The 22,452-nt window shown below is 45.1% G+C and overlaps 2 long non-coding RNA genes across 14 annotated transcripts in view; one reads left to right on the top strand and one right to left on the bottom strand.

Annotated features, from left to right (window-relative positions):
* LOC107052902 overlaps positions 1–22,452 on the bottom strand; it is an 83,040-nt gene that overhangs the window by 33,240 nt on the left and 27,348 nt on the right. For 4 of the 13 annotated variants that reach the window (XR_006938821.1, XR_006938830.1, XR_006938824.1 and 1 more), the window contains exon 2: positions 20,649–20,725. This is a non-coding gene — a long non-coding RNA (uncharacterized LOC107052902). Of the gene's footprint in view, positions 1–5,265; positions 9,330–10,264; positions 12,015–20,648; positions 20,819–22,452 lie in introns of those variants that run through there. The other 9 variants (XR_006938834.1, XR_006938829.1, XR_006938823.1 and 6 more) reach the window with 5 other exon arrangements.
* Positions 1,717–21,926, top strand: LOC107052903. The gene is made up of 7 exons (XR_005858590.1): positions 1,717–1,854; positions 1,942–2,067; positions 2,532–3,931; positions 16,091–16,210; positions 16,324–16,464; positions 19,014–19,149; positions 19,719–21,926. It is a non-coding gene; the product is annotated as an uncharacterized LOC107052903 (long non-coding RNA).

Below are 22,452 nucleotides of genomic sequence, written 5' to 3' on the forward strand. Positions count from 1 at the left end.
ATCATAGAATTGAATGTTGGAAAAGAGCTTTAAGATCACCTTGTCCGAGCACGAACCCACCCCCACCATACCCACTAACCATGTCCCTCAGTGCCACATCCACATGGCCCTTGAACACCTCCAGGGATGGTGACTGCACCACCTCCCTGAGCAGCCCATTCCAACACCTCACCACTCTGAGAGCTATTGGATCTGAGTGGTGAGCATACGCTGCCTTTGTTACTGCTCTGACAAAGGCAGCTCACATTGCCCGCAGTCAGAGCAGCAGCTACTCAGCTAGGCAGGCCCCATCCCAGAGCACAGCAAGGAGAGGTCGTAGAGCCCTAGTAGAGCTCCAGCATGCTTTGCAGAGGGGCCACTGAGGCTGCGGTGTTGGATGCATGGTAGAGGACGGATAGCCTCTCTTGCAACCCTTGATGCTACAGTCTCATCTGTGGATGGTCAGTGCATGGATGGCCTGGATCCAGGCTCCCTCACAAATAAAGCATGCAGAGATACTGAAACTCCAGCTGTTGCGCCCAAATTCCTGTCTGCCGCGGGGAAAGACAGATTGCTCACAAAAGGGCAAGTGTGAGTGGCTGGCCACGGAGATTTGTTCTCCCAATCCATCAAATATTTCCATGTGCTTAGTTCCAAAATATTGATGTGTAGAGCCTTGGGAGTTTTATATTTAGCAAGGGACATAAATCACAGGCGCAGCTTCTGTAATGTTTCCTGGCTTATCGACTGTACCACTAATAGCTCAGAGGGGCTTGTAAATCGGACTGTGAATTCCACAGTACAAGCAGCAGTGAGGAGAAAGCCATATACCTCTGGTGGAGGCTGGGAGGCGCTTTCTGGTGACAGGTCCTGGGGCATATCAGGATCCTCCTGGCAAGGCTCCCAGGGGGCTGCGAGGTGTCAGTGAAACACGTGGGACGCACCCATTCACAAGCTTGAGGGTGATGCCAGCACATGGATTCCCTCAGATGTGCTCTGAGGATCTTTGTGTTGGTTCCTCTTTTTCTTTCTTCTTTGTTCATTCACTTAGCAAAGGTGCTTCACACAGGTCCTGTTCCTTTCACTGGCAAATGGCCTGTAAATCCAGAATATCAGATACACTGCTTTAGATCTTGGGAACTCTCATGTGAGCAGCATCAGCCTTTCCCTGGCTGGGAGAATCATCAGCCTTCCCAACGCACTCACTGGTGTGATGTTGCAAGGAAGATTTGAGGTCTTCTCCTTTGTAATCCATTGTTTTATGCCTCTGAATAACTCAGTGTTTAGTTTAATAATAATGCTTTGTATTCTTGTAGTTCCATCCATCTGAGCACCAAGAATTGGTTTGCCAACATCAAAGCATCTGTCCTCTTGCACTGAATTTTGGCATCAACTTATTTTCTTAAAATCCCCATTCTGACAGATTTCCCCTCTAGCAGCTTGTCCTGGCCTTTAAAAATTCTTCTAAGTAGAATCTGAGAATGGCTTTCCTGCTTCCCTCTTGAGTTCACAGCAAAACTTGCCAAAAGGGAGAAAGTGTGCATCCAAAACAATAGCAGTAATATGCATGGGGTCCTGCCAAACACAAGGGGTAAACTGCCTGAAGGAGACAACCAAATACTTGCTTATTGTATTCACTGGGCTCGCTCACTAACAGCCAGATTATAATTTTAGCAATAGGAGGTACCCAGCTTTGAACAGATGGGATCTGCGAGCTGGCACGTCCCTCGCAGAGCTTCATTGTGACCCCATCCGGACAAGCGCTCGCATCACTGAAGCCAACACAACTGCAGGAGCTGCCTGCTAGGCTGGCATCATGGGAGCTGCGCTGGGGGATGCAGATCCATGATGTTACTGCATTCAGTTATCTCAGATGTAGGCAGAGCCTTGGTTCTCTTTAGGTCCTTGGACCAAAAAAAAAAAAAAAACCACCCCAAAACCCTCCTTTCCATCTCTTCCCAGCACTATGGAGTTTCCTGGATTGTTCCTTCTTGCCTGCCAGGACCTTTGCAGAGATTTTCTAGGCGTTAATGCATGGAGTGAAACTGAGTGCAGTGATCTCCCCAGACCTGAGAAAACTTGCTCGTGGTATGTCACAGGAAGGGTTTTGTCAAGCACATTTTCCTTTGTTCCTTTAACTGTCCCCTCTCCTTGCCTTATTGTAGAGATGGCTGCCCACACAGCGACAGCATCCACAGAACAAATGTCTGTAGGGCACGGCCTCTTTGTCTGTACCGTACCCACTCTCACATCATTGGTGAGCTGACAGAACCTCGCACTCTGGATACCCTTCTATTGTGCAATGGGATTTGATTCCATTTACTTTCCGTGAACTCTGTTAACTTTGTGCAGGGCTCTGTTTGCGCTCCTGTGTCTATTTTAAAATGACACACCTTGTGGACTTCTGTCATTCAGAATTTTACAAATACTTCACCCTGATCTTTTTATGACATGTTGACGGTCGAAGCTAACAACATTTTGTCATGGTCTTCTCTGTTGCCTCTGGCAGAGCTTATTTAACTCTTTCACGGTAATTAATATTTCCTTTGCAGACTTTCCTTACCACGGATCTAGAAAGACATCTACCACACATCTATCAAAATCGCTGCCTTCATCCTTCACTGTCGCTGTATTTTTGCCACCCGTGTCTGTCCTGTGGCCACCAGCTCTCCTGAATGTTATGCTCTCTCCAATTAGGCAAGGTTTCTTATCTGCATTATTGCTGTGGAAGGAACCTTAGGAGTTTGGACCCCACAGTGCTGAGAGCGGCATAAAACCAGCCAGGAACCATGATCATAGAGAGCTAACAAATCCTTTTTGGCTCACTTTATGTTTTAATACCTTGACATTGCTTAAAAAAAGAAATTACGGAGAGCGGTCCAAAAGTTTCCACTAGAGGCATTTCCCTGGGAACCTCGTGTCTCTGCATACTAGACAGCACAGTTCAATGCTCCTGAGCATCTTGGGGCTGTCAGGAGAACAACCTGTCATTCACAGCCTAACAAAAGGCTCCTCCTACCCCATATTAAGTTATTATCTGTGTTTTCAAGCATTGTTCCAGGACAGTCTCATCATGGAAAAGGTTATCCCCTGTCTATTGAACATTTCTTCACTGTCTTTTCCCCCACACACATTTAAAAAGCACCTCTCAGGCACCCAAAAATGCAAGTCTGGAAAGAAATTTCAGGATTTCCAAAATATGTTTGAAGGAGAGGAAATCATTCACTCTCATGCTGAAATTAAGGTGTGTCAAAGTGTTAAAATTTGTTCTGGAGCTTCAAGGGTTAAAAACGTGTTCTAAAATGTGAGTTGAGGTAATCTCACGTTTTAGCAAAACTGTTGTCTGATAACACACCCACCGCCTTTTGATGATATGGAAGGAACTGCCGGAGGAACGGAAGAGGGTGCTGTCAGTCTCAGGTAAGATGCATTTAGCAAAGCTGATAGTAGCCCAGACAGTCTCTCTTGCAGGAAAGTAGGGGGAAAGGAAGCACACCACGTAGGTTCAGCCCCAGTTGATGGGCTTGAGCCACTCAGCCAGCTGCAGCTCCCTGCTCCAAATTCTGCACAGTGCAGAGCCCAGCAACAGGGATGAACTTCTTGCTTGGCATCAGATGCCCAGAGGCACTGCATGGCATATTAAGCATCATGTAGGCATGTGATCCTAAGTCACTGGCAGCATCCCAGCAGAGTCATATTCCCATTGCATTCCTTGGATATCTCCCAGCCACTGGCCTGAGAAAGTCACTAACCTTCATATGCTTCATTGTTCTGGCGGGATGTCTCCATCCGGATGGTGTCGCGTGACTTCTGCTGACCACTGAGCATGCACTTACACAGCTCATCCCAGAAACATCTGATCTAACAGACACATTCTGGCAATACCACACCCCCTGCTCCTCAACACCCACCAGCAGGATGCACATCTCTTCCAGAGCTGCGGAGCAGCTGGGTGAGTCTTTTCAGCCATGGCATATCATCATCACTCCCACTGACACCTTCTCCTGCCTGAGAGCAGAGGTGCTGTGAGCAGACTAACAGAGTTTGGGCTTTAGAATTTGTAGTGTTTGAAGAGAGGATCCCTCGAGGATGTAGGGTATTATTTGGATATTAGGAAAAACTGCTTCTCAGAAAGAGTGAGGATGTATTGGAATGGGCTGCCCAGAGAGGTGGTGGAATCGCTGTCCCTGGAGGTGTTCAAGAACCACGTGGATGTGGCACTGAGGGACGCGGTCAGTGGGCATGGTGGGGGTGGGTTGGTGGTTGGACCAGATGGTCATAGAGGTCTTTTCCAACCTTTATGATTCTATGATTTGAAGATTGCTTCTGAAGAACAGGCCCGTGCTCGAGGAGGGTGAGCGGCCCCACACACTTGCCTGTAGCTGAGGGGTCTAAGGGCAGTTTGTCACCTGCACTTTGTGCAGTCTTGCAGAAGTGCTCCAGCAGGTAGGTACTGTCTGCTGTGATCTGGTCAGAGACCACAGGTGCATACCTCCTGCCTTTGGCTACAACTCACAAGAAGGGAATAACTGAACCTAGAGGATGTACTGAGGAAAAATGGGAGAAGTGGCTGCATCTACCTGAAGGATGGAGAGGAGGAGTTGAAGATGGTAGCAGTGAGAAGACCCAAAGAGGATCAACGACAATTAGGATGACACCATTAGCTGCCATGGAGATAACATTATCCTCAAGCTTGACAGAATGGCATGGCTGTTGTCATGAAATGTCAGCTCTCACAGCTCAGAGAAAAGGCTGCTGTCATCTAGAAATTCATACAGCCAGTACGTTTTTCTGATGGGGAATGAAAGCCAGGTGCTCTGCAGACATACAAGATATACACTCAATAGACAGACCTTTGGTTGAGGAGGAGGAAGAAGACCTGAAGAAAAGACTGAGGAAAACAGCAGCTGTGGGAGGAGGAAGAATAGGTTTGCTGGGTGCAGGAGACCAACTGTTCACACAGTAACAGAAGAAATGGCAAGATAAATGGACATTTGGTGCTGTGAGAACCAGAGACAGGATGACGACGAGCTGACCTAGGATGGGATGATGGACCACTTATAGCTCTTCATCATTTCCTATAATCTAGCAATTTTATTTGTACCAACTTGAGCTAGGAGTCATGAAATGCTTCTCTTTCTCAAGCATTATTACATTTATTTTGTTATGGGGACATTAACAAAAAGATGGTAGGCTTCCATGTGTTTGATACTGTTAAACTCTGCATAAGGTTGGAGAACCTGAACAAAGTTCAGTGACATTCATACAACAAGGAGTAGCATAGACTTCTGCCAGGCCTCTTATTTAATGTGCAGTAAGTAGATGTTACAATTACAGAAATGGAAAACATCCAAGACATTTGTAGAAAGCAGGCCCAGTTTAATTTTATCAAACTGATATAAAATAAAACTTAAATATACCGATGATATATATTGAAAGATAATTCTCCAGCTTAAATGAAATTACTGATATATCATGTTGAAGAGGCTCTGTGCCTCTTTGTGTCTTTGAAAATATGCAGAAAGAAAAAGACTGTCATCTCCCACTTCCTGATATATGTGGACAGAAAAAGTCAGGATGAACTTCAGAGTCTGTTTCTTTCATGCAATAAAACAGAGGGGTTGGGACAGCAGGCAGCTAGCCAACCTGCAGGCACACGGAGGGGTAGGACCAATTATTCAGTACAGAACAGGGCATCCTGACTGGGGACCTTCATAAATCAGGCAGCGTGCAAGACAAGAAGGAGACATGAGAGAGATGTTCAGCTAGTGGGAAAGGGGGTATGTTTCAGCACTGGATGTCAACTCCACGTCCACCTAGTGCTTAGCACACAGGCACCTACCTACATTAAGCAAACATGCATCCAGTGAAGTCTGCCCATCAGAAGCTGGGGCCTGCAGACTTCACGTTGTATCTGCAATCTGCATGCATAACCTTGAGCATATGGCACTGTGCAGCACTCAATTTCATGATCCCATACTCTTTTTCCGCTGTTTTGACTCTGTGCATAATTATTCAGCTTAGCTGCTTGCCCTAACCAGTGCATGGCCTGCAGGCCTGTTTTCCACTGTTTTTTCCTTTTCTTTTTTTCTTTTTTTTTTTTCTTTCCTGTTTTGTCCTGTAGTCGTTATTACTGAGTGTCCTTGTGGCCTTACCCTCAAATCAGAGAGCTTCAAAAAACTGATGCCTATTTCTCCATAGCGTGCATGGGAGAGGAGGTGGTTCAGACGCACAATAAAATAGAGAGGTCAAAGTTGCCTGATGTTTCTCACTAACTGTGGGTGCCAAAACGAAGGCACTCAAGCTTCTGTTTCCCAAAGCTGCTGGCAAGCTTTCAGTATTTTATACACTCAGCATACAGCTCCCACTGACTTCCTTTCCAGGTGTGCGCGCTTAGCACTGCCACAAACACTGTCTGCACGAAAAGCACAGCATGCAGTGAGTGACAAAGAGACAAGGTCTGGGCTGAATGGACTCTGCCGGGAGAGGGAGGAGCACATCTGTTTCTCCAGCACAGCATCTCTCTGCCTCTCTTACAGGATGTTCCCTGTACTGATGGCACTGGGGCCACTCAATGCAGGTAACCCAGAATGGCTTCCTCCTCCTCAGCCCAATTAGGCAATGGTTGTACCAAAATACAGTACATGTTCATGTAACCAGAGTGCAGCAGAATGCCTCTGGGTGGATAGGAAGACTTGTATGTCCATTTCTAGGGTGCTGATAGAGTTTGGGACAGGCGGTTGCACACCATTTTGCCACTACGTCTTCTCTCATTTCTTTTATTCTTTAGACTGAAGAAAATACATTAATTAATTAAAAATATTTGTAGTAATCTAGTCTTCACCTTCATATAACTCCATAAGTGATACGAAATAGGACCAGGTTAGCACTTCTCCCAGACCGATTAATTTTTTTATGTTTTCAGCATGAGTTTGGCCATTGAATTTTGGTCATTGTATTAAAAGTATCTGAAGAAAGGCCAACTGCTTATGAGTTTAAACAGTGTTCTCTGCTCTTGGTGTGAGTTTGATGAGTGGTCATAGAAAATAAAAATTGCAATTGGTTTTGCTAAGTAGCTGTTTGAAAGTGATAGAGGTCTTTCCTTCACTCCCTAGGCTGCATCCGTTTCAGAATGCCTCAGAGACGTTACCTCATTAATTTTAATGAGAAGCCCAGACGTGAATCTGACACAACCATAAATTGTTCTTTTTGTGTGTGCATGTATGCGTGTGTTTAAAAGAGCTCCCTGTGTTACCCTGTGAAGGACCTGACTGTGTTGTGTGCTGACGTCCGCTACTTATGCACGCGTCATTCTGGCCTCACAACACAGTTCCCTTTTTATCCTTCAGCCACCCTTTGCAAATTACCTTCATGCTTCTTCCTGTAGTGCCTTCTGTGCAGATAGCTTATTCCATCTGTCAAACAGGAGCAAGAGACTCTCCTACTCCAGACGGCCTCCACATTGAAGCCGTAACATCACCCCAAAATAGGCACACCTGTGTATTCCCCTTATGTCCTACCCTGTGTCCTTGTCCAAGCTGCACAGCTTCCAAGGAGCCTCCTCAGATCCTCTTGCAAGGCATAAGCTGAAGGCTGGACTCAAGATGTGCAGCTGAGCATGGGTGGTAGCCCCACCCGCCTCAGGAAAGGGTTAAGAGAGGTGAATGATGACATCTCACTCTCCTGTTTTCCATGTCTGACTGCTGGACCTGTTCTGTAGCTGACCCTTGAGAGGCAAGCCACCAATGGAAACTGTTGCCGAAGGAAAACCCCTTGCTCAGAATATCTGTAGTGGGAGAGATCTGGGTTTGTACATCCGCCTATAGGAAGTCCTGGAAAAATAATGTCCTCAATACAGCCCATTCACCATCTCCCATGAGATCAAATCCCAAGCGTCTGCTTTGGGAAGTGGGCATTGGCTGCTTAAGTGGCATTGCCACAGGCTACAACAACCATTTGTCCCTGTCGTATGTAAGAAGCAAAATGGGCAGTGGAAGGACACTCACCACAATACCTAAGCTCCTAAAATGCCTTCCTCCCACATGCCTGCATTTCATGAGTGACCCATTTCCCCTTCCAGAAAGATCTTTGTTTCCTCCTGTTGCATGACAGCCTCACTCCTGCTTCCAGCTATGAGCCGTTTTCAACCCTGCTCATCTCCTCATCAAATTCTAACCCTACCCAGACCGTCCCAGGCTGGTGAAGAGATGTTTGGTTTTTGCCCAGCTGGTGCCCATTTGCTCAGCAAATGCCCAAAATTTAGGTAAACTTTAATAACTTTCTCTGTCCTCATAGGACTCAATTCTTACACATAGTTTGACAGTCACTTGGGTATTCCCATTGGCGAGAGTATTTATGTTGTTTTTAAACCCTCTCATAGCAGTTAAGGCCACCCACCAGCTCTTTAAAAAGAGATGCTACATCTGTTCGGTGAACAAGTTATACGTCTGCATTTGTAAACTTTGATTCAACCCAGATATGCATGTGCCTTGGGCTTCCTCTGCTCTCTACGTTCTGATTAGCATCTGCTCTTCTGCAAACATCCCGTGTAGCTTGGCAACATGGACTCTTCCCGTCCTGTGTGACTGCATATGACTGCATTGCCATTTTGTCTTTATTAACATAGAATCATACAATCAGAGAACAGTTTATATTGGAAAGGACCTTCAAGACAATCTAGTTCCAACCTCATTGCCATGGGCAGGAACACCTTTCAATAGCCCAGGTTTCTAAAAGCCCCGTTCAAATTGGTCTTGAATACTTCCAGGGATGAGGCATTCACATCTTCTCTGAGCAAAATGTTCCAGGGCCTCACCACCCTCATCGTGAAGAATTTCTTCCTTAAATCTAATCTAATTCTACCCTCTTTCAGTTTAAAGTCATTAACCCTAGTCCTATAACTGCATACACTTGTAAAATGTCTCTCTCCAGCTTTCTTGTAAGACCCCTGTAGGTACTGGAAGGCCACTAATATGGTCTGTCTGGAATCTTCTCCTTTCCACGCTGAAGGACCCCAACTCTCTCAGCCTGTCTTCAAAGTTTGGAGAAGTGCTCCCGCCCTCTGATCATACTCATGATCTTCCTCTGCATTCACTCCAATAGGTCCATGTCCTTCTTCTGCAGGGGCTCAAAGCTGAATGCAGTACTCTAGGTGGGATCTAACAAGAGCAGAGCTGAAGAGGAGAATCACCTCCTTTGACCTGACCTTCACGTTCCTTTTGATTCAGCCCAGGATACAGTTGTTTTTCCTGTGCTGCAATGCATATTACTGTCTCATATTGAGCTTTTCATCAGCCAGCAACACCAAGTCTTTCTCCTGATATCTGTCTGCAATCCATTCTCTTCTCAACCTGTAATATAAAGGTAGAAAAGTTTCTGTTGATAATGACACTATTTCAGAATTTGATGGTGTCTGTCTCACCTCAGCATCACAGGGTTACTTCTTGAGCTTTATGGTATACACATAAGTTGGAGCCTGAAGAACTTCACTTTCTGACTTATCATCAAACTTAAATGTTCCAAGCCTTTGTTCCCCCAGTCGTATGTTCATAAATGCACTTTGGTTTTGTATGTCTTTGCAAACTGCCAAAAGCTGCATACTTTTGTGATGCGGGATGCTTTTATTGAGAGCTTGTAACTAAATACCCTTCATCAAGCACACTGTTTTCTGTTGCAACTGCTTCCATGTTTATTGCAAATTAATCTGTCCTCTGCTTTCTGTTTGCCCTGGCTCAGTTTCTGTGCCCTGGTATATGTATGTGAGTAGATTAGGTACCCCTGGCTCACTCCTTGCTAACACTTCCAAGGGCTGGTTTCTCTAGACTCCCAAACCTCTGCCATTAATTGCCAACTCAAGTCCACTTCCACCTTCCCTTGTGGTCAGTCACCACAAATCACCCACTCTCTAGTGGAGTTGATGCCAAACATCCAATAATAAGCAAGATTTAGTTTCATCCACCTAGCCCACCAAAATGTTGGATAGCATCTTCTGATAGCTCTCTTGTAGAGTTGCCTCCAGGATATTTATGAAAGACTGGAGACTTAATCTCCATCAGGCTGGAATGGGCTTCAAATTTCTCACATCTGAGATAAAAACTTCTTACTTTCATTTCTTTGAAATAACTCCCATTTCTAGACAAGTTCAAACTCCATGCAACCCAATTCTGATTCTTCACAAGGCTCCTTTGAAACCCAGGGACTGAGTCTAAGTTTAACAGATTTGTTTCCTGCTGACACTGCACAAGAGAGATGTTACTGCCAGGGTGTGGAAGATCAGTCTTTTTACCTGGCACTCGGTGCATAGCAGCATGCAGAGAGTAAACACTTTGTCCCATTCAGGCAGGTCACAGTCAAGGAGACAGTCGCAAAGCTTGTCCTTTAACAATTATTCTTTCTCTGGTCTCATTTTTTATGTTCTCCTTCCTCAGTCCTTCTCTGCCCTCTCCCTTTCTTTTTCTCACTGCTTCTAAAGTTGTCTCTCTTTTTCCACCTTCAGCCTTGACTTTCTTTTTGTCTGACTGTGCAAAATAACCTCCCATCCAGGGAACTGCAATTCTCTACGGTTGGTGAGCTGCTAACAGGACTCTGTCAACAGAGCACTTGTGCTAGCAGTGCAATCCGTGTGAGCTCAGCCTGCTGCGTCAGAGGGAGGGAAGCAACACTGCACAGAACACGGACCTCCTCCGTGGCCAGGGTCTGCTGTTTGAGTTTCCATCCCTTGGGTGCAAGTGAATCTGCATTTAAGTGGGACATGTTCTCCAGTTCCTGCTTCTAAAAGTAGAACCCATTTAACTCAGCAGATTGCCCAGCTGGAACAGGCTATTTACAGCTGTACCTGAAGCTCTGATAAGATAATGGTTATGTTGTAAATACCTATCCCATTATGCTGCCTTTGGTTAGTGCTTGCAATCACACGTGAACCAAATGGCTCCTTGTATTGAATAACATCTCAGGGTTCCTTCATGAAGCAAGCTGGAAGTCCCATAGAATTTTTGAAATTTGTTTATTTTACTAGAAATTTCCTAGGGACCTGGTAAAAATCATCTGATTGCAGGATAAAAAGCAGGCGTTGCAGCTGGGTCTCGAGGCAGCGAGTCAGGGTGGGCCATTTTTCCACTTTGGTCATTTAATAGGTGTACATTTCATTAACTGAGATTGGATCTGACATTTATTGGAATTATTAGGGAATGGTGAAAGCGGTGAGATGGAAGAGCTTATAATAAGGAAACCATCAGAAAACACGTGTGCACATCTCAGAGCGAAAGAGGATTTGTTGTTCCTTCCTCCCTCTGTCCTCTTCCTTTCCCAAAAATATAGTCTGATTCCAAAGCAGAGAGAAGAAAAGTGCTTCTACATGGCCTCAACAAGGTTCTCCCAAATTCTGTGTTGGTGACGGAAATGGACAGCACTTGGCGCCTCTGTCATGGCAAGAGGACAGAGAGAGTCTTCCAAGTGATCTGGGTTGGCTCCTGGGGAAGGGGCAGGGGAAGGACAGTCATCTCCAGCTTTTATCTGGGGATGTTTGGGTTTGAGGAACCCTTTCTCTTTCTCCTTCTCTGCACCACAGTCCCCACAGTTTACCAAGAAATATTTGCAGACCAACGTTATCTTGACATGGCAGGAGGCTGCTGAGGTGCTGCTTTCCACCGGCCTCCAGCATCGCTGCTTTTCCCTTGCCCAAAACACTTCACAGAAGCTATCCCTTGAGTAGGCATCCTTATGGGATTGCACACATAGTTACACTCACAGACCACACACAAGCTGCAGTCAGCGCTGGACGGTCCATTTGCTTCATGCTGTTCCTCTTGGAGAGAAGGGAGATCCCATTAAATGTGAAAGCTGTGCTCTGCTGTCTGCCCTGGTTTCCTGTTCACGTGAAGCAGCTCGTGCTAACCTTTGGGGCACCACACAGAGCTCATCAGCATCTTGCCTGAGGTCATTAATAAGGCATTCTTCTTTTTCTATTTAATTGCTGGACCCATCCTTCCTTCAGCTCTGTGCGTCACTGTGGTTACATTCACACAGGCACTCTCAACCTGAGGAGATGGAAAAAAGCATCCCCTGAATCATGCCTGAAGCATAGCAGATGTGGTTGTCTCCCCATAGGAAATCATAATCAAGTTCATATGTGTCACTTAAACCCACTATTGTGTCTGTGCATCAAATAATTGCTGCTTGACCCATTAGGTGAAACAGCTACAAAACAGAAAGATCTTCTGGCGCCAGAGCTAGGACCGCAGAAAGTCAGGAATACTTTTTAAGTGCAACAAAGTCAGCAGCTGGGATATCGTTCCAGGGTTCAGGAGACGTTTGCCCTGCTCCAGGTTCAGCTGCTGGGCCTTCATTTTTGCTCCCAGCCCTTGTCCATCCTCTCCGAGATACAGCCTGACTCCCTCATTAGGAGCTCGTACAGTGTCTAGCGTAACGGGGCCTTGACCTGACGCAGCCCCAGGCCCTGCCTCCATAAATCAAGTACAAGAATGGGATTACAGCACTGTCACCCGACAGTAATAACATGTGCTCCAGGTCAGAGACACTGAAGGGCAAGCCTTGCTCATTAAGAAAGAGAAAAATATGGGATTTTTCACTTGACATTATCAGGGAAACATGTTCATTCATGTTTACAGAGTTATTGTAAGAGCTTCCTACGACAAAGATATCCTCTTATGGTGAAAGTGAAACCCTATCTAGCTGCTCAGCCTGCTCTAGGCTGACCTCCAAAACTGAACAAAGCCCCCAAGACAGAAAGAAAGCGGATTTGGGGCCCAGAGGAAAGTCTCCAGCAGCGCTAAGCTCTTTGGCTGGATGAAGCCTCTGTGCTATGCCAAACCACACAGCAGTTGCATGTCTCTGGGATGGACCAGCACTCCTGGTAGAGCAGGCAACCAGCCCCGCTCTCATCTCTCCCATACCAGCAGAGGAGACTGGGGCCAGGGCCTGGTTTCACAGGTGTTTCAGCCCTACTCCTGAGTGGATTTGGCCTTTTCCTACTTGACTCAAAATGTAGTTCAGAGGCAGTGGCAAAGGCTGCAGCTTCTCCAAGGGATTCTGGTATTGGGTACCCAGCACAAAACCAAAATGTCTCAGTTTGAGAAAAAAGAGATTTTCCACTGTAGGTTTCCAGCCTGACTTTTGCTTTTCTACAGAAGACATTTTTCTTGAAGCAAATCAGCGTGTCTTCTCCCCTCTCTAACATGAGCAAGAATTAATGTTCTTCCTGGACTCAAAGAAAAACTTTGAATTATGCAGTTCTTGGAGTCCCCCCCCCCCCCCCCCCCCAAAAAAAAAAAAATGGAAACAAGGCAACCTGTTGTGTAGTTTTGCAAGCCAGGGAGTTCTTAGGGTTACTCACATCTAATCCTGTTTGGGTACCTAGCATTCTGGTGAGGCATCAGAATGGTGGCAGCTCTGGGTCAGGTGTGAGTTCCCCAAAAAGAGAGAATATACAGCTAACGCAGTCTGACATCCTTTGAAAACTGAAGACTGAGCTCTTCACCTTCTAAAATCCATGGAATATTTCCCAGTTTCATGTTGTGAACAGAACTCAGTCTTGGGTTGGAGCTGCGGATATCTGGCCCTGCTGCTGAGGGAAGACTGCTCCTTCCCTTCACTGGCCTGCTTGAGAGGTGGATCAAGATTTCCCAGGGCTGCGAGCAGGGCAAAGGCAAAGGTGAAAGCAAAGTTTGCAGCTCCTGCTGAAAGCATCAGTGATGGTCTAGGGCAACCAGAGTCCAGCCTGGCCAGATCCACTCAACAGTCAGAGGCATGCTGTTTCATCTCTCTGCACTGTGGTTCCCTGGTTGTAAAAGGGAAGAAAACTTTTCCCTACCTCAGAGCAAATCCCTTGGTTCTTGTCAGGCACTTAACTACCGCAGCAGTGAGGGCCATATAAATTATAATTACACTGAGTGCCTGGTGCTGCTGCCCGGAACTAGCACTTCATTCTTTAGTGCACAAAATTTCTTTTTGGTGGGGAAATTAGCTGCTGCTGCTGCAACCCTAATTAGGTTCCCTGTCTTGAATGACTCATTTCAGCATATAGAAATCAGTTTTCTTTGTCTCTAAAGGAAGCTTGAAATCATGTTTTGGAATTCAAACCAGGTTATATTTGCTCATAACACACAACCCCCAAAGTCTGGTTAGGACAGGGTGGGGAGCCACGGGTGTTAAACTTAGAAATGGATTTAATTAACCTTTGCTGTTTATTGCTTGCTTCCAGAGTTCAGCCAGGTTAGGAAAAGAACAAGGAACGGGTCACCCAGTGTTTACACGGGGCTTTTGAAGAATGGCCCAGACACTTTTTTCCCCCCTCCTTTCTTTAAACATTTCAAGTTTAAAGCCGTGGCTTAATTTTGGAACCACGGAAGGGAAATGTTGATTCAGAGAATGGTAAATACATGGTGGTAGGAGGCAATATGAGCTCCTCTGTGCTGCCTTTCACATCAGGCTATCTCTCTGCCTCCTCAACTTCCTGTCTGGTAGGAGAGTTACTACCTATGAAGTGTCCATCTCTGCCCTCCCTTCCACAAGGAGCATCCGTGCCCTGATCGTGTGACTTATTGAGTCACCCTCACATCAGCTCTTGGTTCAAAACATAGTTGCTGTGCATGCTGTTGCAGAAGAAAAAGTTGTTTTTCAGGATTTGATGAGCCCGTCCAATGTTATGGAGCAGGAAGCCGCTCGGTTTAAATAGACATCAGACTGGCATAACCATGGCAAGAAGCTCTGAAGCTTAGGAGTGACAAAGGAAGATTTGGGAAACGATTAAGCCAGCAAGTTATACCACAAGTAGAAAAAGAAGAGGCAGCAGTTCTTCAGCTATTGATTTTTACTTTGCTTCTGGTTACTTAAAATATACTGGAAAAATGAAAGGAGACACTAGGGAAAATAATAAGAACAATGAAGCAAAAAACAAATCTAGCACATTTCAGAAAGCAGTGTTTTTAGCTCAGCATGTGACTGATTCCTTTCTTAGTGACCTTACGTTACAAGGGCTTCTCCAAAAGCAATGCCTCCTGTGTTACTACGTTGACCTGTGACATCAGAGGTGCATGTTGGTGGTATGGCCATAGAGGTTGAACCTTCCTGTCAATATTCCCTTACATTTTGTCACTGTGTGACAGAAGGCAGCAGAGGGGCAGTCTGACAGAATGGCATCTGACATGGAAGTGTTTATGAAGCAAAGGCGTGTCACCAAATTCCTCCATGAGGGAAAATATGGCACCCATTGATGCTTGCTGAATGTTTATGGTGACCAAACAGTGAAAGCTGGACTGTGCAGGTCACACTTTCCTAGCAACAATGCTGTTGTATCAGCTGTGAAACAGTGGGTCATCTCTGCTGGTGCAGATTTTGATGAGTGTGCCGTGCAGGCTCTTGTTCATCACTGGAGAAAGTGCAGAGCTTATGGCAGTGACCATGTTGAAAAGTACTGCTTTGTAGCTGAGAATTTGCTCTATCAAATAGTGTTATTGTGCTCTTTGTATCTGTTGTAGTTTCCATGGAAATAAATTGGTAGGCATTACTTTTGGAGTGACCTACCTAGATTGTTGAAGGATATAAACTGATATCCATTGATTTTGGTGAAGTTACATTCATTTACAGCAGCCAAGAATCTTGTCATGTATAGTCACGAAACAAAGGAATTAAAAATGAGCCAAGAGGTCACTTTGAAGTGTGGATATCACATTGGACAAGGCTTTCACTCCAGTACTGATTATGGCAACAGCAGTGCCTGTCTCCAGTAACTCCAATAGCTTCCACTAGGAGTTTCAAAGACTGCAGGAGAATAACTCACACTGGGAACTCGGTAGAGTACAGACAGAAGCAATGTTGTAAAGAAAGAAAGAAATGGTCTCCCATCAGAAAGAAAATTGCTGTAGCAAATAGCAAGGAAAAGATATCAAATATCTAAAATATCAAATATCAGGCCATCCATATAGCAGACTAGCAGAGCATAGTTCCCTCTAACAATCAACCAGAAGATACCCCTTCATTTTGTAATGATAGTAAGCTGGGCACAGGGCTGGAAGTAGAAAACAGAGGTTCCTCCAGTGCAGTGAATGTGATGTTGTCTGCAGTCCTGCCTTACCTTTTAAATTTATGTTCACAGAAAGAAATGGAAGGAATGATAACCTCCAGGACAATCCTGAGTCATAAAATATTGATAATAATTGACTCAAAGAAAGAAAGAAGAGTTTTCTAGGAAAGCTACGAGACAACTGAGGAAACAGTGAGTGAACCTTTGCTCCTTCCACAGAAACAGAAACAGGAATAGTTCATTTCCCTTTGTTGATCTGTAATGTAATGGGAGTTGAGATGGTCTTTCATTATGCTTTTGAACAGTGTCTAGGAGAGTGAAACCTCAGTCATGGCAAAGCACTTCTGGAATCCAAATGAAGATGGAGATGTCATGGAAACTTGGATCTGGATGATCCAACATTCCTCCAGCTTTGCAGTGGAAGGCCATGGAGATACTGCATGACAGTAAGTGGCAGTATTTGCAAAACAGAAGGGGATGCTTGCTCCTTTCTAATTATGGAGGAGAGCATAGTTGATTCAGCCTTAAATGGCCTCTGAAACATTCAAAGAGAAAATTTCCACTTGGACTGAAATATTGACTCAGTTGGTGGAAGCCAAATTCTTCAGCAGATTAGATGCACAGATAAAGTTTTTCAGATCTCCTCTGGCAGGGAAAGCCCGGGGCTGAACACCTTTGATATATTTATTGGGCAGGTTCCAAAACATTTCACTACACAGATGCTACAAACCCTGTAAAAATTAAAAGTGTCTTCTCAGGACATAGTTGCTTGGGACAGAGCTGTCACTGAGTATCAGGAATTATTTCTGCACACTCTTACTGTAAATTATGAGCGGTAAAAGGTTTCAATTAAACAAAAGGAAGTTTCAGTTAAAAAAAAAAAGCGGAGGGGGGAAGGAAAGGAAGGGAAAGTGAAAAGGAAGGAAAGGGAAAGAAAGGGAAAGGAAGGAGAAAGGGAAAGGAAAGAGAAAGGTAAAGAAAAGGGAAAGGGGAAGGGGAAGGGGAAGGGGAAGGGAAAGGGAAAGGGAAAGGGAAAGGGAAGAGGAAGAGGAAGAGGAAGAAGAAAAGAGCAAGAAATCTCTTAATTTTAACAGATACTGACATTAAAATCCTTAATGTAATGTTCTGGCTCTCAGAAATATTTTATCCTTAAGTTCATAATGTGATTTTCACAACCTATGGCTTGAGTGACCAAGCAGAAAAACCAAGTCAGAGTGACAACAAGAAAAGTTTACTCATTTGTAGTACGTAATGATATTAATCCAGGTTGCATATTTTTTGACTTGTTAAGCACAACAAAGTTCTTCATGGATGTTACAGGTAGAGACTCATGAATGTAATCAGTCTCCAATTTCATGCATCTCCAACCTCACCCAACTTGCTGCATGACTGAGTAGAGCCCTGAAGTGCACACAGAGAGAGCGGAAGTAAGAAAACGAGTGTTTGCACTGCTGAAGAAAGCAATGCTAGGTCTTGCACATGATTGTTTTGATTTGTCCAAGCATCTCAAGGGTGATAAACAAGGTAGACAGCAGTTTCCTCTGAATCTAGAGGAACACTCTGTGAGCCTAGAGCTGAGGGTCCAGGACATGATTAAATCATGGCAGACATGCTGCTGAGAGTGAATGCACCACTGATGATAGGAAAAAGCAGGAACAGCTCATGCAAACACAATAAAGCACTGTGTGCTACATCTCCTGAGACAAATGGACTCTTCCAGAAATGAAACAGAGCAAGCATCAGTGCACACAAAAACTGAAAACTTGTGTACACGTTTACTCCCTCTACATTTACATGCTTCCAGGATGAAAGATGTAGAAGGAGGATGACATGGAACAGGAGGGAGTACACAGTTGTTTCTGCCTATTTCTGCATTCATTTGGAGTCAGGGTTTGGCTTGCCCTGTGGCACAGACCAGCCAAGCTACTCTGAAACCCAAGCCAACAAGCCAGGTTTTCTGCTGGTATAACTTGGCATTGGCCCACTCACTATAGCAAGTCTTGGATGATGTTTACTGGGATTGTCCCACTGAAGTCACTAGGCCACTGACCCAGCCTTGGCTCCAGAGAAGGGTGACAGAAGTTAAGATTTTGGCCCTGTTCTGTGCATCTTACAGCAGATTAGGAAGGCAGAGGTTTCTCCAAAAGACCACTGAGGCACACTGACAGCAGAGGGAAGGGGAAAGGAAGGCAGCATCAGCCCAAGCCAGCAGAGGGACAGGCAAGGAGGAGGTTGCTTGGGAGGCTGAGCGGGCAGCTGCCCAGAGGGAAAAAGGCAGGCACAGAGGGAGCAGCTGCAGCGGGTGAGAAGGCACCGTGCCCAGGAAAGCAGGGCCAAGAGGGGAGAAGGGAGCAGGACCCAGCAGCAGGGCAACTGGTGGAGAGGCACCCGCTGTCCTCTGACACATTCATGATGTAACAGCAGCAGCTACTCACGGGGCCTTTCTCACCCCATCATTGTGCTTCTTCAGCAAATTTGTTGCTGTGATGAGTATCAAAAAAACGTCTTTAAAAAGAGAAAGGTGATGTGCTTTCACTAGAGGTGGTCTCACCTAATGCTGAAGTAGCCTAATACTTATTATTAAAAGTCTGTTATCAGGTACTTATAACTGTCACACTATCCATCTGGCTGGCAACTCCCTATGTTGGGTGTCTGCCTCAAGCTGATTCCTTTCATTCATTTTTGATTTTTGGATTTCTCCTTAAGTGGTGCGGCTGTTTCTGACAAGAAGAAGAAAAATGCATTGTTTCCCTCGTCGTGAAGCCTTCCTACTGATGTGTGACTCTCATGCTTCAGAGCTGGCACCCAAATGCAGGTCTGCCTTCCCCTCAAGAATGTGCTTTTGACAGCTTCCTTAAAACTGCACCTGCACGGCCACCTCATAAGCCTCAGAAAAGCCAGCGTTAGCATTTTGTGAGCAGAAGAAGCAGGCCAAGCACTGCATTCCCTGAAGAATTCCTGGGCATCCCTCCTGGCTTTGTGTCTTGTCTTGCAGGAGAAGGAGGTGCACCCATGTTCCCCCTCACAAGGACATGAGGGAATTGGGACCAACTGCTGCTGCCACCACTGCCACCTGCTGAGATCTCCAGCTCAAAGTGACCTGGACCTACTCCATCTTCTGGGGCAGAGAGGTAAATGGAGATACACGTGGAAGGATCTGGGGGCTAAGAGTGGGAAAAAAGTATGAGGCATCATTCAGAGCTGAGAGATGAGGTGTGGGTGAGAGAAAGGGGCAATACGAGATGGGGAGCACCATGGTATGTGGGGTACATCACTCAGGATCACAGTGATAGAGAAAGGTGCATTCAAGCCATTGAAAATTCTTTGTTGTGATTCCCCCTGTAAGCCGATGCAATACCACATGGGGAACTATGCAGAAGATACATTATGACTGCACAGTGGAGTGAGGAAATGCTAGTCTGGAGGCTTGCCATACAACATTAATTCTCCTCCTTGTGCCTGTGCATTATAGTATAGCCCTTAAAGACACGATCACGTAGTTCTGTTTGGATTTTTCCACAGGACCCCTAACTCCTTTACTGCCAAGCTGGGGGTTTGTAGGAAATGAGGGAGGGGATTGGAGGTGGAGAAGAGATTATCTGGTCATTAGCGCAGCTGAACGCTGCCTAGCCCTCTCCTGCTGCTGTCACTTAAATAAGCACTTTCACAGTTGGCCAATACCTCCCAATCTGTTTGCCAGGCTACAGACACCTGGGGTCAGACTGGCAAAAGTACCGAGTGATCTGCATTGCAAGCAAAGTGCCTTCAGAGTAACATTATGGGAGTCTCTGGTTCCAGAGGTTCAAGAATCCTGGCCATTCCCAGCAGAAACCCTGGAAAGAAGTTCCCTGTACCACAATCCCTCTTGTTTCAGCCAAGGATGTATTTTGCCCTCATGGATATTTTGTATCAGGCTATCACATGTTTGCCACTGATTTCCTCTCCAATTTGGGTGACTTCAGCATCAAAGCTCACTAACAAGGGCCTTCTAGAGGCTGCTCAGCTCATTTGCTTCTATCATCTCAACTTCATGTCTTGCCCAAAGATGTTCTCAAGTGTTCTAATTTATTCACTGAACTTTTCCCAACATTAGGCTTTCTTGTCCACCCACCATTCTCCACTCCCCCTCCCAGTCCTCTCCACAATTTTCGTTTCCTTGTCCTCTTCTCACAGTACGTGCTCAGCTCTTACATTCACCAAAAGCAATTGTTTTTTCTTATATATCTGCAATTTTGTCTTTCACAACAGTAATCCTCTGCACTCTGTAGATTTTAATAACATGCCATTGTCTGAACATATATAATATGCACTTTAAAAAATGAAGAAGAAAAACAAACATATGACTGTAAAGTGAACGGCCAGTTAGTGATTCCAACTCCCCTAATCTCTCTGTCCTCATTTCACTTCAGTAAAATGGAAGTTGGTGCTTGCTCCTTCTTCTTTTCGCAAGAGCTGCAGTAAGGGGAAATCTCTACATATTTGTGAACCGCTCAGATTTAGAGTGAAAGTGTCACAGAAAAGCCCATGAGGAAATGTAATCAGTTTGCACTCTACCCAAAGCTTAAGTGGTGTTCGGTAAACAAGGTCTGAGGTCAAGTGATGAGGGTAAGAAAAAATTCTGAATACTCACTCAGGGAACACAGCGACGATCTATCGTATACAGTGATCATCTTGTGACTGTGACACAATGCAGACACATACAGAAGGCTGAAATAAGGCACAAAGAGTAATCGTGACTTTAGAATTTCTCATTTCTGAGCACTTCCTGTTTCCAGCCATGGTGGTTTTTTCATGTCATTCCTAAGAGGTAATAAGAACACTGAGAATATAGAAATGAGCATCCATCTATCTGAAGTACTATGCAGCTAACGTATTTAGAACAATATTTCTTGGTTATCCTCGTGCCCTCTGTGACAATACAAAATTGGACTTCATGGAACACAAGCCATTACCTCCTTCGGAAGCCTCAGGAACTGTTCATATTCCTGTGCACTTCCCTCTTTAATCTTTTCCCCATTATACTCAAGGTAAATTTTCCTTTAGCGCTATTCTACCAATTATATCTTTACAAACAGGCAAGCATCCTGTTAAAGTCTCTTTATCCTGGCTACAGTAGAAACAAGTGAGCGTGAATAGGTACTACCATGCCCCCATAAATACAGCCAGCCATCACAGATCCAAACCAAGCAGGTTTGGGTCATTGTCCCACAGCAGTCTTCCAAAACCTGTCTGATCCGTCCAGGCCCTCTGTCACCATTGTTGGTTTGCTGGGCACAACATCCAGGTTAGCACTGGACCCTGGCTTGGTGTGCCACAGATTTCAGAGCAAGACTGTTTTGTGCATGCTTTGTTCCAGTAGGACCAAACTCCACTGACCATCCTTGTGGCCAAACTGCACGCCAAGGTCTTATCAACTGTCCTCCACATATTGGCCCACCTACTGCCTTCCATTTATTGAGCCCTATGTCTGTCTTTAACTAGCACACTAACAGGTTCTCCCAATATCACATCCACCAAGGTTCTCCTCCCTTCTCACGGGCTGTGTGTTTTGGGTTGATTAACAGGTGTTTGTTTTGTGAGGGCTTTTCCAAGATCAAAATGCTAATTTTTTTTGCTTGGCTCTCCAAAGTCACGTTGTATTTGTTCTCTGTCTAAACTTGCATTTGCAATTCAGCCCTGCTAAGTAGCATTAGTTGATGCCATTAATGGCCTTTTAACTCCCCACAACCCGATTAATAGTGGAGATATTAAGTACACCCAAAAGTAATGTTTACAAAAGCACCCATGTGATTTAGAAGCATGAGTCCTGTCAAATGTCTCTGTGTCAGCTTTGCCTTTAAAAGTGAACTTCAAAGTCTGACACAGACCCAGAGAGGTGGGAGCAAGCTTTGTTTTTTGGGTGGTTGTTTTTTTTGTTGTTGTTGTTTTTGTTTTTGCTTTTGGTTCTTTTGAAAGCTTGTGTCTTTGTAGCAGGACATTGGGGTGAGCATCAAATCAAGAGTGCTCTGCATACATTTTTCCTTCCCTCCCTGGCTGCTGATGGTTTCTAAAGGGTCTTGTTTTCTGCCTTGCTTCCTCTTCAGCCACTCTTTTTTGTTTTGTCTCTGTGTTTTTAAAGAAGCAACGGGGACTCTCTATCACACCGGGCTCCACCTCTTTGATGTATAGACAGGGTCTCCAGTACTACTTCTTTTCTCAACTCCTATTTGTAAAATTCTTTAATCTTCCCTTGGCAGAAAGAACTCCCTTTGCATTCCTCTAGCATGCACCCTTTCCTTGCAGCACCTAATGACTGAGCATTTCGATTCAGTTGCTTTCCCTGCAGAAAAGGATATTAACATATCTAACTAAATACACCTGTTCATGCAGGAGCTAGGCAGATACCCACAACAGAGAGTGCTTGCCCTGTCCTTCTGAATGCTCTCCTTTCTGAC

Source organism: Gallus gallus, chromosome 3 (genome assembly GCF_016699485.2).
Source record: "Gallus gallus isolate bGalGal1 chromosome 3, bGalGal1.mat.broiler.GRCg7b, whole genome shotgun sequence".
Taxonomy (NCBI): Eukaryota; Metazoa; Chordata; class Aves; order Galliformes; family Phasianidae; genus Gallus; species Gallus gallus.